The sequence below is a fragment of the Tamandua tetradactyla genome, chromosome 4 (genome assembly GCF_023851605.1).
Source record: "Tamandua tetradactyla isolate mTamTet1 chromosome 4, mTamTet1.pri, whole genome shotgun sequence".
NCBI classification, from domain to species: Eukaryota; Metazoa; Chordata; class Mammalia; order Pilosa; family Myrmecophagidae; genus Tamandua; species Tamandua tetradactyla.
In genome coordinates, this window is record NC_135330.1 from 32,951,564 (window position 1) to 32,965,211 (window position 13,648).

At 38.8% G+C, this 13,648-nt stretch overlaps 1 protein-coding gene across 13 annotated transcripts in view; it reads left to right on the forward strand.

Moving 5' to 3' along the window:
* Nucleotides 1-13,648, forward strand: part of RALGPS2 (Ral GEF with PH domain and SH3 binding motif 2) — a 264,908-nt gene that overhangs the window by 31,656 nt on the left and 219,604 nt on the right. The window lies entirely within an intron of this gene.

The following is a 13,648-nucleotide window of genomic DNA, read 5'->3' on the forward strand; positions in this document are numbered from 1 at the left end:
AAATGCAAATCAAAACCACAATGAGATTCATCTCACACCCAACAGAAAGACCATGATCAAAAAAACACAGGAAACAAAAGTGCTGGAGAGGATGTGGAGAAAGAGGCACACTTTATCCACTGTTGGTGGGAATGTAGAATGGTACAAATGCTGTGGAAGGCAGTTTGGCAGTTCCACAGGAAGCTAAGCATATAATTGCCATATGATCCAGCAGTGTCATTGCTGTGTATCTATTCAGAGGACATGAGGGCAAGGACACAAATGGACATTTGCACACCAATGTTTATAGCAGCGTTATTTACAATAGCCATGAGATGGAAACAGCCCAAATGTCTGCAAACAGATGAGTGGCTAAACTAGCTGTGATGTACATACAATGGAATATTATGCAGCTGTAAGACAGAATAAAGTCATGAAGCGTGTAACAACATGAATGGACCTTGAGGACCTTATGCTGAATAAGATTAGCCAGAAACTCAAGAACAAATACTGTGTGGTCTCACTGATACAGACTAACATTAATGAGTGAACTTGGAGAATTTCAGTTAAGAATAGAGGTTATCAGGAGATAAAATTAGAGTAGAGATTAGGTAATTGGAGCTGAAGGGATGCAGATTGTGCAACAGGAGTGATTGTAAAAATTCAGAAATGGATAGCACAGTACTACCAGAGTGTAGCACAATACCGTAAGTACACTGAATGAAGTTGAATGTGAGAATGATAGAGGGAAGAGAGCTCGGGGCACATATGAAACCAGGAGGAAGGATGGACAATAAAGACTGAGATGGTATAATCTAGGAATGCTTAGCGTGTACAATGCTAGTAACTAAGTGTACAAATTAAAAATTGTTTTTGCATGAGGAAGGACAAAGAAATGTCAGTATTGCAGGGTCTAGAAAATAGATGGTCATTTGTATTTGAAAACTTCAACTTCTATGTGAGATTAAAGTGAGATATATTTATTTGGTAGAAAAAATTTAACTTATATGGACAGTTTGATTGAACACTGTAAGTACATGGAACCTTGAATAGGACATGAGATTTTGTAGGTTTGTCCAGGTTAGTGTGATGCCCCAGTAAATCCCAGAGTGATTTGAACAGTGAATAAAGAAGTATTTGCAAAGTCCTATTGGGGGAATGGGCTGAAAGGGGGAAAATTCAGCTTTCTCATTTGGAGAATTTCGGGTATTCTTGCAAGCAGTGAGGACAACCAAATCAGTAGGCCAACCACTTTGCCTTGGGGTCTGCCCCTAGATACTTATCCCCAGAAAGGATAGGCTAAGTCTATTTAAAATTAGGCCTAAGAGTCTAGGCCTAAGAGTCACACCCAGAGAGCCTCTATTGTTGCTCAGATGTGGCCTGTCTCTTTCTCAGGCAACATGGCAAACGAACTCACTGCCTTCCCCCTCTCTACGTGGGACATGACTCCCAGGGATATAAACCTTTCTGGCAACATGGGACAGAATTCCTAGAATGAGCTGGGAGTCAGCATGTAGGGATTGAGAAAACCTTCTTGGTCAAAAGGGGAAAGGGAGAAATGAGACAAAATGAAGTGTCAGTGGCTGAGAGATTTCAAACAGAGTTGAGAGTTTATCCTGGTGTATTTGAGTGGCTAAAGGGAAGTACCTGAAACTGTGGAGCTGTTCTCCAGTACCCTTGTTTCTTGAAGATGATTGCATAAGATAAAACATTTACAGTGGGACTGTGTGATTGTGAAAACCTTGTGCATGATGTTCCCTTTATCTAGGTTATGGACAGATGAGTAAAAAATATGAATAAAAAAATAAAATGATAAGAGGAACAAAGGTTAAAATTTATTGAGTAGATAGAAATACTTGTGGTCAATGAGAGGGAGGGGTAAGGGCTGGTATGCATGAGTGGTTTTATTTGTTTCTTTTTCTGGAGTGATGCAAATGTTCTAAAAAATGATCATGGTGGTGGGTATACAACTATGTGATGATACTGCGAGCCATTGATTGTACACCGTGTATGGAATGTTTGTATGTTAAGAATATTTGCGTTTGTATGTATTGTCAATAAAATATTTTTTAAAAAAGTAATCCATGTTATTCATTATATTAGCAAACTAACAAAAACCGTATAATCATCTCAATAAATGGGAAGAAAGAACATTTGACACAAGCTAATCTCCATTCCTAATAACTCTAGACTAGGGTTAGACAGAAGCTTCTTCAACCCTGTAAAGGGCATCCATGACAAACCTACTGATTGCACCATAATTAAAGGTGAAAGAATTTTTTCTCCCTAAGATCAAGAAAAAGAGAAGGATGTGTACTTTCACGATTTTTATTCTACAGTGTACTGGATGTTCTACCCTGTGCATTCAGGCAAGGAAAAGAAATTAAAGGCCTCTAGTTGGAACAGAGGAAGTAAGTCTTTCTCTCCCAGATGACTTGATCATCTGTACTGAAAATCTTACAGCTTATGGAATTTACAAAACTACAACTAATAAGGAAGTTTAATGAAAGCAAGATACAAGGTCAATATGTAACAATCATTTGCATTTGTTTACAGTTGCAGTGAACAGTTGGATGTGGACAATAGCATTAGCATATATGAAATTCTGAGGCCCACACAACATTGTTAAAAGAAATTAAGACCTAGAGATACAGGGACATGTTTCTTATTCATGGGTTGGAAGACTCAATATTGTTAAGATGTTACTTTTCCACAAATTGATCTCATGATTCAGTGCATTCCCAATCAAATTCCTACTAGGTTCCTTTATAGAAGTTGAGAAGCTGGTTCTAAAATTTATGTGGAAATGCAAAAGACCTGAAATAGCCAACATATCTTTGAAAACAAGAACAAAGTTGGAGAGCTAATACTCCCTGACATCATAACTCAATAAAGTTTAAGTAATCAAAATAGTGTGTATTGATATATAGAGATAAAATAGTTCAGTGGAGTAGAACAGAGTCCAGAAATAGACTGACATATATATTGACAACTGAATTCTGACAATATACAAAGATATTTCAGTGAAGGAAGGGTAGTCTATTCACCTAATAATGCTGGCATAATTGTATTTCTGTATGTAAACAGATGAACTTCAATCCATATCTTCTACTGTATACAAAAATTAACTTAAAATGAATCATAATGAAATGTTAGCCTAAAATTATAAAAGTAATTTTATAATTACTTTGGTGGGGCGGGGGCCGACCCCAGGGTCGATGGACACATTTCTCTTCTGGGGACTTGGAGGTGGGGTTGCTGGCTGGCCCGAGTCTCCAGCGTGATTGTCCTTCAGACACACGGACACCTCAACCCAGACCTTTTCGGGTCTGAGACAGTAAAGGCGGTTGGGGTTCGGAGCTCCCATGAGGCTGAGCTGGGTCCAGTTTTGGGGGGGCGAAGGGGTCCTGGCCAGGGAGTTTCGGAGGGTCTGTTTCCTTTTCCTGTGGTGGACTCTGTTCTAACTCCATCTCCCTGGTGTTTTGTTAGGAATGCCCGATTGGAAAATAAAGACCACTTGAGTAAAAAAAAAAAAAAAAAAAAAAAAAAACATGAGAAAAAAAAATCTTTGTGCTCTTAGGGTAGGAAAAGATTTTTTAGACTGATACCAAAAGCACAAACCATAAAACAGTATGTTGTTCAAATGAACTTTATCAAAGTTAAAAATGTGTGCTCTTTAAAAGATATTAAGGGAATGAAAAAACATGTCACAGAGTGAGAGACAATTTTTACAAATCAAATATCTGATTAATGACTAGTATATAGAAATATAAAGAACATCTCAAACTCAAAACCAACAACCCAATTTTTAAAAATGGGGAAAAGGTTTTACAGATACCTAATCAGAAAAGATATACATATGTGAAATAAGCTCATGTGATGCTCAATATAAATCATTAGGCAGAAGCAAATTAATTCATTATGAGTTACCATTACACCTTTTTAAATTGCTAAAATCAAAAAGACATACTGTTGTTTCGGGAAGATGGCAGACTAGAGTAGCTCGAGATTAGCTCTGCTCCATGGAAAAGTTAGAGAAGGGACAGGAGGGCGACTGAAGTGGCAATTCAGGAGTATGGCTGACCTGGGAGAGCCTTCTGCACCACATGTGGCAGTCCTGGTTGCAGAGGCTGAGGAACTGAGAGAAAGATGCAACCTGGCGCAGAGGTGTGGAGCCACAGAGCCCACGGGAGTACACAGACGGAATGCGGGACGAGAAAGTAAGCCAGGCTGTGTTCCTCCGTTGTGCTACCCTCACCAGTGCAGCCCCATGACCAGTGACTCACCCTACATCCCATGCACTTGAAACCCATCACCTGTTCCCATTTCTTGCACTCCAGGTGCCCCCACCCCACCAGCCCCTAGCGCACGTACCTGCCCCCCACATGCAACCCAACCCATCTCTATTGCACTGCCTTTTTTCCCTGTTCCCTACAGGCTATTGCCAGTGCATAAAGGTTGTCTGCACTAACCTTCATACCTAGGCTACCCCTGCCCATAGTGTTGCACAGCCCTAACCCCCCCCCCCCCCCGAGCTCAGCACATCTGTTTACAGCACTCCCAGGCCCACACATGTACACAGGCCCCCACTAATGTCATTCAGCTCTGGGAACCACCATTTACAACAGTCCTAGAACTGGGCATGTGCAGAGCCCTCAGCCTCACTTCCCAGCCCTGAGAAAGTGCCCACCTGTGCAGTGGGTCACAGCTGTTGCTATTCCACAAAGGTATAGTGCCAACCTGCTGCCACAGCTCTATACATGTGCACAAAGGGCCCCGTGCCTTTGTCCAGTGCATACCAGGGCTACGCCCCCCTGACTGCTGTACCTGCACAGTTACACCCTCCCTGGCTGCTGGGTGCCTGTGTTCACAAGCATCAGCATAACATCCCCAACTTGCGCCCATACCTGCCCTCAAACAAATCATGGTACTGAATACTCCACCCTGTGCCCTGCTCCCTGCTGTACAACCATCCCACAAACACAAGGCCTTAGACTACTGAAAGAAATCAACTCCCAAATTAAATCAGTCAAGATATTTACATTCCACAAAGGCAGCAGCAGATCACTAAGCATATCACAATACAGACAGATATAGCCCTGCCTAATAACCAAATGAAAACACCGAAAGAGACACAGACGTTGGAACAACTAATCAAAGATGTTCATACATCTCTGCTTAACAAAGTAAGTGGGATAGCAAATGACATAAAGGAGATCAAGAAGGCAGTAGAAGAGCACAAAGAGCAATTTGAAAGAATAAATAGAAAAGTAGCAGAAATCACAGATATTAAAGACTCTGTCAACCAAATTAAAAAAACAGTAGAGGCACACAACACCAGATTTGGAGAGATAGAAGAAAGAATAAGCGATATAGAGGACAGGATAATTGAATTTGAAGACTCAAAAGAGCAAATGGCAAAAAAAAAAAAAAAAAAATTGAATGGAAACTCAGGAAAATGATAGGCAAAACAAAGTGTACAAATATAAGAACCATTGGTGTCCCAGAAGGAGAAGAGAGGAATAAAGGGCTAGGAAGAGTAGTTGAGGATATAATGGGGGGGAAACTTCCCAACCCTCATAAAGGACATCAACATAAAAGTCAAAGAAGCCCAAACCACTCCAAGCAGAATAAATCCAAATAGGCCTTCCCCAAGGCACATACTAATCAGTCTGTCAAATGTTGAGGAGAAGCAGAAAATCCTGAAAGTGGCAAGAGAAAAACAATCTACTATATACAAGGAAACCAAATAAGATTTGAGTTCAACTAGCATGCTGGAGGCAAGAAGGCAGTGGTATGATATATTCAAGATCCTGAAAGGGAGACTTCCAGCCAAGAATTCTGTACCCAGCCTAATTGTCCTTCAGTATTGAGCTGGAGATTAAAGTTTTCACAGACAAAGAAGCCCTGAAAGAATTTGTCAAGAGGAGAAAGACCCTACAAGAAATACTAAAAGGAGTTCTGCTTGCTGAAAAAAAAAAAGACAGGAGAGGGAGATCTGGAGGAGGGCACAGAATTCAAGAGTACCACTAAGGGTAATTTAAAGAATACAAAGAGAAAGAGGGAAAAGGATATATAGATCTGACATATAAAAAAAGATGAGATGGTGGAATCAAGAAATTCATTTTCAGTAATGCCTTTGAATGTTAATGGAGTAAACTTACCAATTTAAAAGATACATGTTGGCAAAATGGATTAAGAAACATAATCCAGCTATATGCTACTTAAAAGAGACTCATCTTAGACATGAATACAAGTAGATTGAAAGTGAAAGAATGGAAAAAGATTTTCCATGCAGGTTGTAACCAAAATAAAGCAGGAGTAGCTATACTAATATCAGACAAAATGGACTGTAAATGTAAAGACATCATAAGAGACAAAGAAGGACACTATATACTAATTAAAGGGTCAGTTCACCAAGAAGATATAACAATCATAAAGGTTATGCTCTCAATCAAGGAGCTCCGAAGTACATGAGACAGACATTGGCAAAACTAAAGGGAGCAATAGATGTTTCAACAATAGTAGTAGGAGACTTCAATACACCAATCTCCTCTATAGATAGAATAACAAGACAGAAGATGAGCAAGGAAACAGGGAAGCTAAATAGCTTGATAAATGAATTAGACCTAACAGACATATATAGGTCATTTCACCCCAGAGCACAAGGTTATACATTCTTCTCTAATTCTCATGGAACATTCTCCAGGATAGATCATATGCTGGGCCACAAAACAGGTCTTTAGTTATAAATGTGAAAATACTGAAACTATTCAAAGCACTTTCTCTGATCACAATGGAATTAAGCTGGATTTCAATTATCATGAAAGAATTAGAACATTCACAAATATATGGAGATTTAATAGCACACTCTTAAATAACCAGTGGGTCAAAGAAGTAACTGCTAGAGAAATCAGTAGCTATCTGGAGATGAGTGAAAATGAGAATACAACCTATCAGAACTCATGGGATGTAGCAAAGGCTCTGCTGAGAGGAAAATTTATTACCCTAATTGCCTATATTAAAGGCAATATAAAGGCAATAAGAAAGAAGAGGGAGAGTGCCAAGATGGCAGCTTAGTGAGGTGTGGAATTTAGTTCGTCCTCCAGAACAGCTACTAAATAGCCAGGAACAGTACAGAACAACTGCTGGGGCCACGTCAGTGACCGGACACACAGCGTACCCCAGTCTAGATCATCTGGACTGGCTGTGAGCCCACCCTGAACCGTGAATTCCCCAAGCCATGGCAGCTGGTGCCCCTCCCTCACAGGCTGCTTCCCAGAGGGGAAAGGAAAGGGACTTTACCAGCAGCAGGGACTGAGTGCTACTAAGCTCCAATTGTGAAATTAATTCACAAATTCTGACTACTGAAAATAGGCCCTCAGCTCAGCTGAACCTCGAGTCAAAGCGGAGCTTGCTGATTTTTCCTCCTGTGCCGAGGGGACAGGGCTGACGGAAAAAGAAAAAAAGAAACAGAAGTTTTTTTTGATCAGATAGCACGTAATACTTGAAAGGGTCTGGGCCCTGAAGGAAAGAAGGGGGCACATAGGATCTGAAGTTACACAAAGAAACATGCCAACTTATTCCCTTGATTGGTAAACTCAAGGAATGGGGGTCCTGCTCTGAGAAGGATTTTTCTCTTTCTTTTTTGTGGCTGTGTTTCTATGGCTTGACTACCTTTGGATACAGTAGCAGGGCTTCTCATGCTGCAACTGCCCCAGGCACAGGCAGAAACATGCTTCTTTGAGAGCTTGTCTGGAGCCTGTGCCTTCCCCAGGAGAGGGGTGGGCCCCAGCTCAGGTGGATTCCCTCCCTCAAGGAATTCAGACAGCCAGGTTTGGAAAATTGAAGCGATTAAAGCCAGCCTATAACCTCTCCTCTGTTCTACCGTGCCCCCAGCAGGGAGAGTCGACTGAAATTAAAGGTAACGCATCATCCTATGCTGGTGGAACCCGCAGGTAGAAAAGCGCCACATACTGGGCAGGATAGGGAAAACACAGAGTCCAGAGGCTTCATAGGAAAGTCTTTCAACCTGCTGGGTCTTACTCTCAGGGACAACTGATTCACGTGACTCTTTCCCCATGACAGGAGGCAAGTTTGGTCTGGGAAAATCTGGCTGGGTTCTATAATATCTAAGTAGACCCTCCTAAGGGTGGGGGGGAAAGGCAGCATACAGAAAGGGCAAGAAATAAGAAAACAAGAGCTGACGAATTTTGCTCTGTTAAACAAAACCTAAGCTAGAGGTCCAGAATAAGCTGAACTGAATGTCAAAGAACAGATAGACAACAAAGTCATCCAGCAAGAAATCCTGGGTAAAAGAAGTGAAAGCAGTTTCCAGAATAAACTAATTAAGGAAATTAAATGTCTAGACTCTAGCAAAAAAATAACGATTCATACTAGGAAAATTGGAGATATGGCCTAGTCAAACGAACAAACCAACAATTCAAATGAGATACAGGAATTGAAATTAATTTAGAATGTTTGAACAGACATGGAAAACCTCATCAAAAATCAAATCAGTGGGCGGGCCGCGGTGGCTCAGCGGGCAAAGTGCTGGCCTGCTATGCCGGAGGACCTCGGTTCGATTCCCGGCCCCAGCCCATGTAACAAAAATGGAGAAACAGAATACAATAAAACAAGAAAATGTTTAAAAATGTTTCCCTTTCTTCCTTCCTTCTATACTTCCTTCCTTCTCTCTGTCTTTCCTTTAAAAAAAAAAAAAAAAAATCAAATCAGTGAATTGAGGGAGGATATTTATAAAGAAGGCAAGGAATGAACAAAAAGAAGAAATCAAAAGTCTGAAAAAACAAATCAGAATTTATGGGAATGAAAGGTACAGTAGAAGAGATGAAAAAACAATGGAATCCTACAATGTTAGATTTCAAGATGCAGAAGATAGGATTAATGAACTGAAGGAGGGAACATCTGAAATCTGAAAAGCAAAAGAAAATACAGGGAAAAGAATGGAAAAATATGATCAGGGAATTCAATGACAACATAAAGCACATGAATATATGTGTTGTGGGTGAAATTCTAGCAGATTGAATCCAGCAGCACATTAAAAGAATTATACACCTAGGATTCATCCTAGGTATGCAGGGATGGTTCTCAGAAGAAGAGAGGGGAGAAGGAAGGGAAAAACTAATAGAGGAAATTATCACTGGAAATTTCCCAACTCTTTTGAAAGACTTAAAATTACAGATCCAAGAAGTGCAACGTACCCCAAACAGGATAGATCCAAATAGATGGACTCCAAGGCACTTACTAATCAGAATGTCAGATGTCAAAGAGAAAGAGAGAATCTTGAAAACAGCAAGAGAAAAGTAATCCATCATTTGGTTTCAATGGAAACCAAATAAGACTATGTGTAGATTTCTCAGCAGAAACCATGGAAGCGAGAAGAGAGTGGGATGATATATTTAAGATACTAAAAGAGAAAAACTGCCAACCAAGAATTCTATATCCAGCAAAATTGTCATTCAAAACTGAGGGAGAAATTAAAACATTTTCAGACAAAAAAATCACTAAGAGAATTTGTAACCAAGAGACCAGCTCTGCAAGAAATAAAGGGAGCGCTAGAGGCAGATAGAAAAAGATAGGAGAGAGAGTTGTGGAGAAGAGAGTAGAAATGAAAACTATCAGTAAAGATAAAAAGAAGAGAAATTAGATATGACATGTAAAATCCAAAAGGCAAAATGATAGAAGTACTACCCGTAGAGTAATAACACTAAATATTAACAAATTAAACTCCCCAATGAAAAGACATAGACTAGCAGAATGGGTTAAAAAACAGGACTCATCTATATGCTGTCTACAGGAAACACATCTTAGACCCAAGGATAAACATAGGTTGAAAGTGAAAGGTTGAGAAAAGATATTTCATGCAAATAACAATGAGAAAAGAGCAGGAGTAGCTATACTAATATTCAACAAATTAAACTTCAAATGTAAAGCAGTTAACAGAGAAAGAAGGACACTATGTATTAATAGAAGGAGCAATTCAACAAGAAGACCTAACAATCATAAATATTTATGCATGAATGCTCCAAAAATACTTGAGACAAACACTGAAAAGAGAAATAGAAACATCTACCATAATAGTTGGAAACTTCAATTCCACACTCTCATCAATGGACAGAACATCTAGACAGAGGATCAATAAAGAAACAGAGAATTTGAATCATACAACAAATGAGATGGACTTTAACAGACATTTATAGAACATTATACCCCACAACAGCAGGATACACCTTTTTCTCAAGTGCTCATGGATCATTCTCAAGGATAGACCATATGCTGAGTCACAAAGCAAGTCTCAATAAATTTAAAAAGATTGAAATCATACAAAACACTTTCTCGGATCATAAAGGAATGAAGTTGTAAATCAATAATAGGCAGAGTGCCAGAAAATTCACAAATACATGGAGGCTCGACAACACACTCTTAAATAACCAGTGGGTCAAGGAAGACGTTACAAGAGAAATCAGTAAATATCTCGAGGCAAATGAAAATGAAAGCACAATGTATCAAAACTTATGAGATGCAGCAAAGGCAGTGCTCAGAGGGAAATTTATTGCTCTAAATGCCTATATCAAAAAAGAAGAAAGGGCAAAAATCGAGGAATTAACTGTCTGCTTGGAAGAACTAGAGAAAACATCAAACTAGCCCCAAAGCAAGCAAAAGGAAAGAAGTAATGAAGATTAAAGCAATAATAAATGAAATTGAGCACATGAAAACAATTGAGAAATTCAACAAAACCGGAAGACGGTTCTATGAGAAAATCAATAAGATTGATGGACCCTTAGCGAGGTTGAGAAAAAGAAGAGAGAGGATGCAAATAAATAAAATCAGAAATGGAAAAGGAGACATAACCACTGTCTCCTCAACAATAAAGAAGTAATGAGAGGATACTATGAACAACTTTATGCTAATAAATTCAGCAATGTAGATGAAATGGATAACGTTCTAGAAAGGCATGGACAACCAACAATGACTTGAGAAGAAATAAACCTCAACAAACCAGTCACAAGTAAAAAAAAAAATGGAATCAGTCATTACGAAGCTCCCAAAAAAGAAAAGTCCAGGATCAGATGGCTTCACATATGAATTCTACCAAACATTCCAGAAAGAATTAGTACCAATCCTGCTCAAACTCTTCAAAAAAATTGAAGAGGAGGGAAAGCTACCTAACTCATTCTACGAAACCAGCATCCCCCTTATATCAAAGCCAGACAAAGATATTACAAAAAAAGAAAACTGCAGACCAACTATCTAATGAATATAGATGCAAAAATCCTCAACAAAAGTCTAGCAAATTGAATCCAGCAGCACATTAAAAGAATTATACACCATGACAAGTAGAATTCTTCCCAGGTATGCAAGGATGGTTCAACATGAGAAGATCAATTAATGTAATACACCATATCAACAAATCAAAGCAGAAAAACCACGTGATCATCTCCATTGGTGCACAAAAGACATTTGACAAGATTCAACATCCTTTCCTGTTGAAAACACTTCAGAGGATAGGAATAGAAGGAACTTCCTCAAAATAATAAAGGGAAAATATGAAAAATCCACCGCTACCATCATCCTCAATGGAGAAAAACTGAAAACTTTCCCCCTAAAATGAGGAACAAGACAAGGATGTCCACTATCACCATTGTTATTCAGCATTGTGTGGGAAGTTCTAGCCAGAGCAATTAGACAATAAAAAGAAATACAAGGCATGAAAGTTGGAAAGGAAGAAGTAAAACTCTCACTGTTTGCAGATGATATGATACTATATCTTGAAAACCCCCAAAAATCCACGCAAAACTATTAGAGTTTATAAATGAGTACAGCAAAGTGGCAGGGTACAAGAGCAACACTCAAAATACTGTAGTGTTTCTATACACTAGTAATGAACAGTCTGAGGGGGAAATCAAGAAACGAATTCCATTTACAATTGCAACCAAAAGAATAAAATATTTAGGAATAAATTTAACTAAAGAGACAAAAGAGCTATACAAAGAAAGCTACAAGAAATTGTTAAAAGAAATCACAGAAGATGTAAATAAATGGAAGGGCATACCATGTTCATGGATTGGAAGGCTAAATATAGTTAAGATGTCAATTCTACCTAAATTGATTTACAGATTCAATGCAATACCAATTAAAATCCCAAAAACTTTCTTTTCAGAAATAGAAAAACCAATAAGCAAATTTATCTTGAAGGGCAGGGTGCCCTGTATAGTTAAAGTATCCTGAGAAAGAAAAATAAAGTTGGAGGTCTCATGCTACCTGACTTTAAGGTGTGTTACAAAGCTTCAGTGGTCAAAACAGCATGGTTCTGGCTGTTTTTATATATAAAGATAGATATATAGACCAATGGAATAGAATAGAGTGTGCAGATATAGACCCTCTCATCTATGAACAATTGATCTTTGATACGGCAGTCAAGCCAACTCACCTGGGTCAGAACAGTCTCTTCAATAAATGGTATCTAGAGAACTGGATATCCACATCCAGAAAAATTAAAGAGGATCCATATCTCACACCCTATACAAAAATTAACTCAAAGTGAATTGAAGACCTTAACATTAGATCTCAGACCATAAAACTGTTAGGAGAAAATGTAGGGAAAATCTTATAATAGAAGGCGGTTTCCTAGACCTTATACCCAAAGCAGAAGCATTGAAGAAAGAAAGAAATAAAATAGGAACTCCTCAAAATTGAACACTTTTGTGCATCAAAGAACTTTGTCAAGCAAGTAAAAATATTTGGAAACAATATTTGGAAACGATATATCAGATAAGGTCTAGTATCCAGAACATATGAAGAGATTGTTCAATTCAACAACAAAAAGACAACCCAATTACAAAATGAGCAAAAGACCTGAATATACACTTCTCAGAAGAGGAAATGCAAATGTGCACATGTGCCAAAAGACACATGAAAAGATACTCAACTTCCCTGGCTATTAGGGAATTGCAAATCATAACCACAATGAGATAGCATCTCACACCCACCAGAATGGTCATTATCAATAAAACAGAAAATGACAAGTGCTGGAGAGGATGTGGAGAAAGACGCACACATCCACTGTTGGTGGGAATGTCAAATGGTACAGCTGCTGTGGAAGGCAGTTTGGTGGTTCCTCAGGAAGCTGAGTATAGAATTGCCATATGACCCAGCAATACCATTGCTAGGTATCTATTCAGAGGATATGAGGGCAAGGACACAAATGGACATTTGCACACCAATGTTTATAGAAGCATTATTTACAATTTCAAACAGACGGAAACAGCCAAAATGTCCACCAGCAGATGAGTGGCTAAACAAACTGTGGTATGTACATACGATGAACTATTATGCAGCTGTAAGACAAAATAAAGTTATAAAGTATGTAACAACATGGATGGACCTTGAGAACATTATGCTGAGTGAGATTAGCCAGGTACAAAAGGACATACACTGTAGGGTCTCACTGACATAAACTGGTATTAGTGAAGAAACTTGTAGAATTTCATTGGTAACAGAGACCATCAGTAAATAGAAATAGGGTAAGATATTGGGTAATGGGAGCTGAAGGGATGCAGATTGTGCAACAGGACTGATGGTAAAAACTCAGAAATGAATAGCACAATACTACCTAACTGTAATACAATTATGTTAAAACACTGAATGA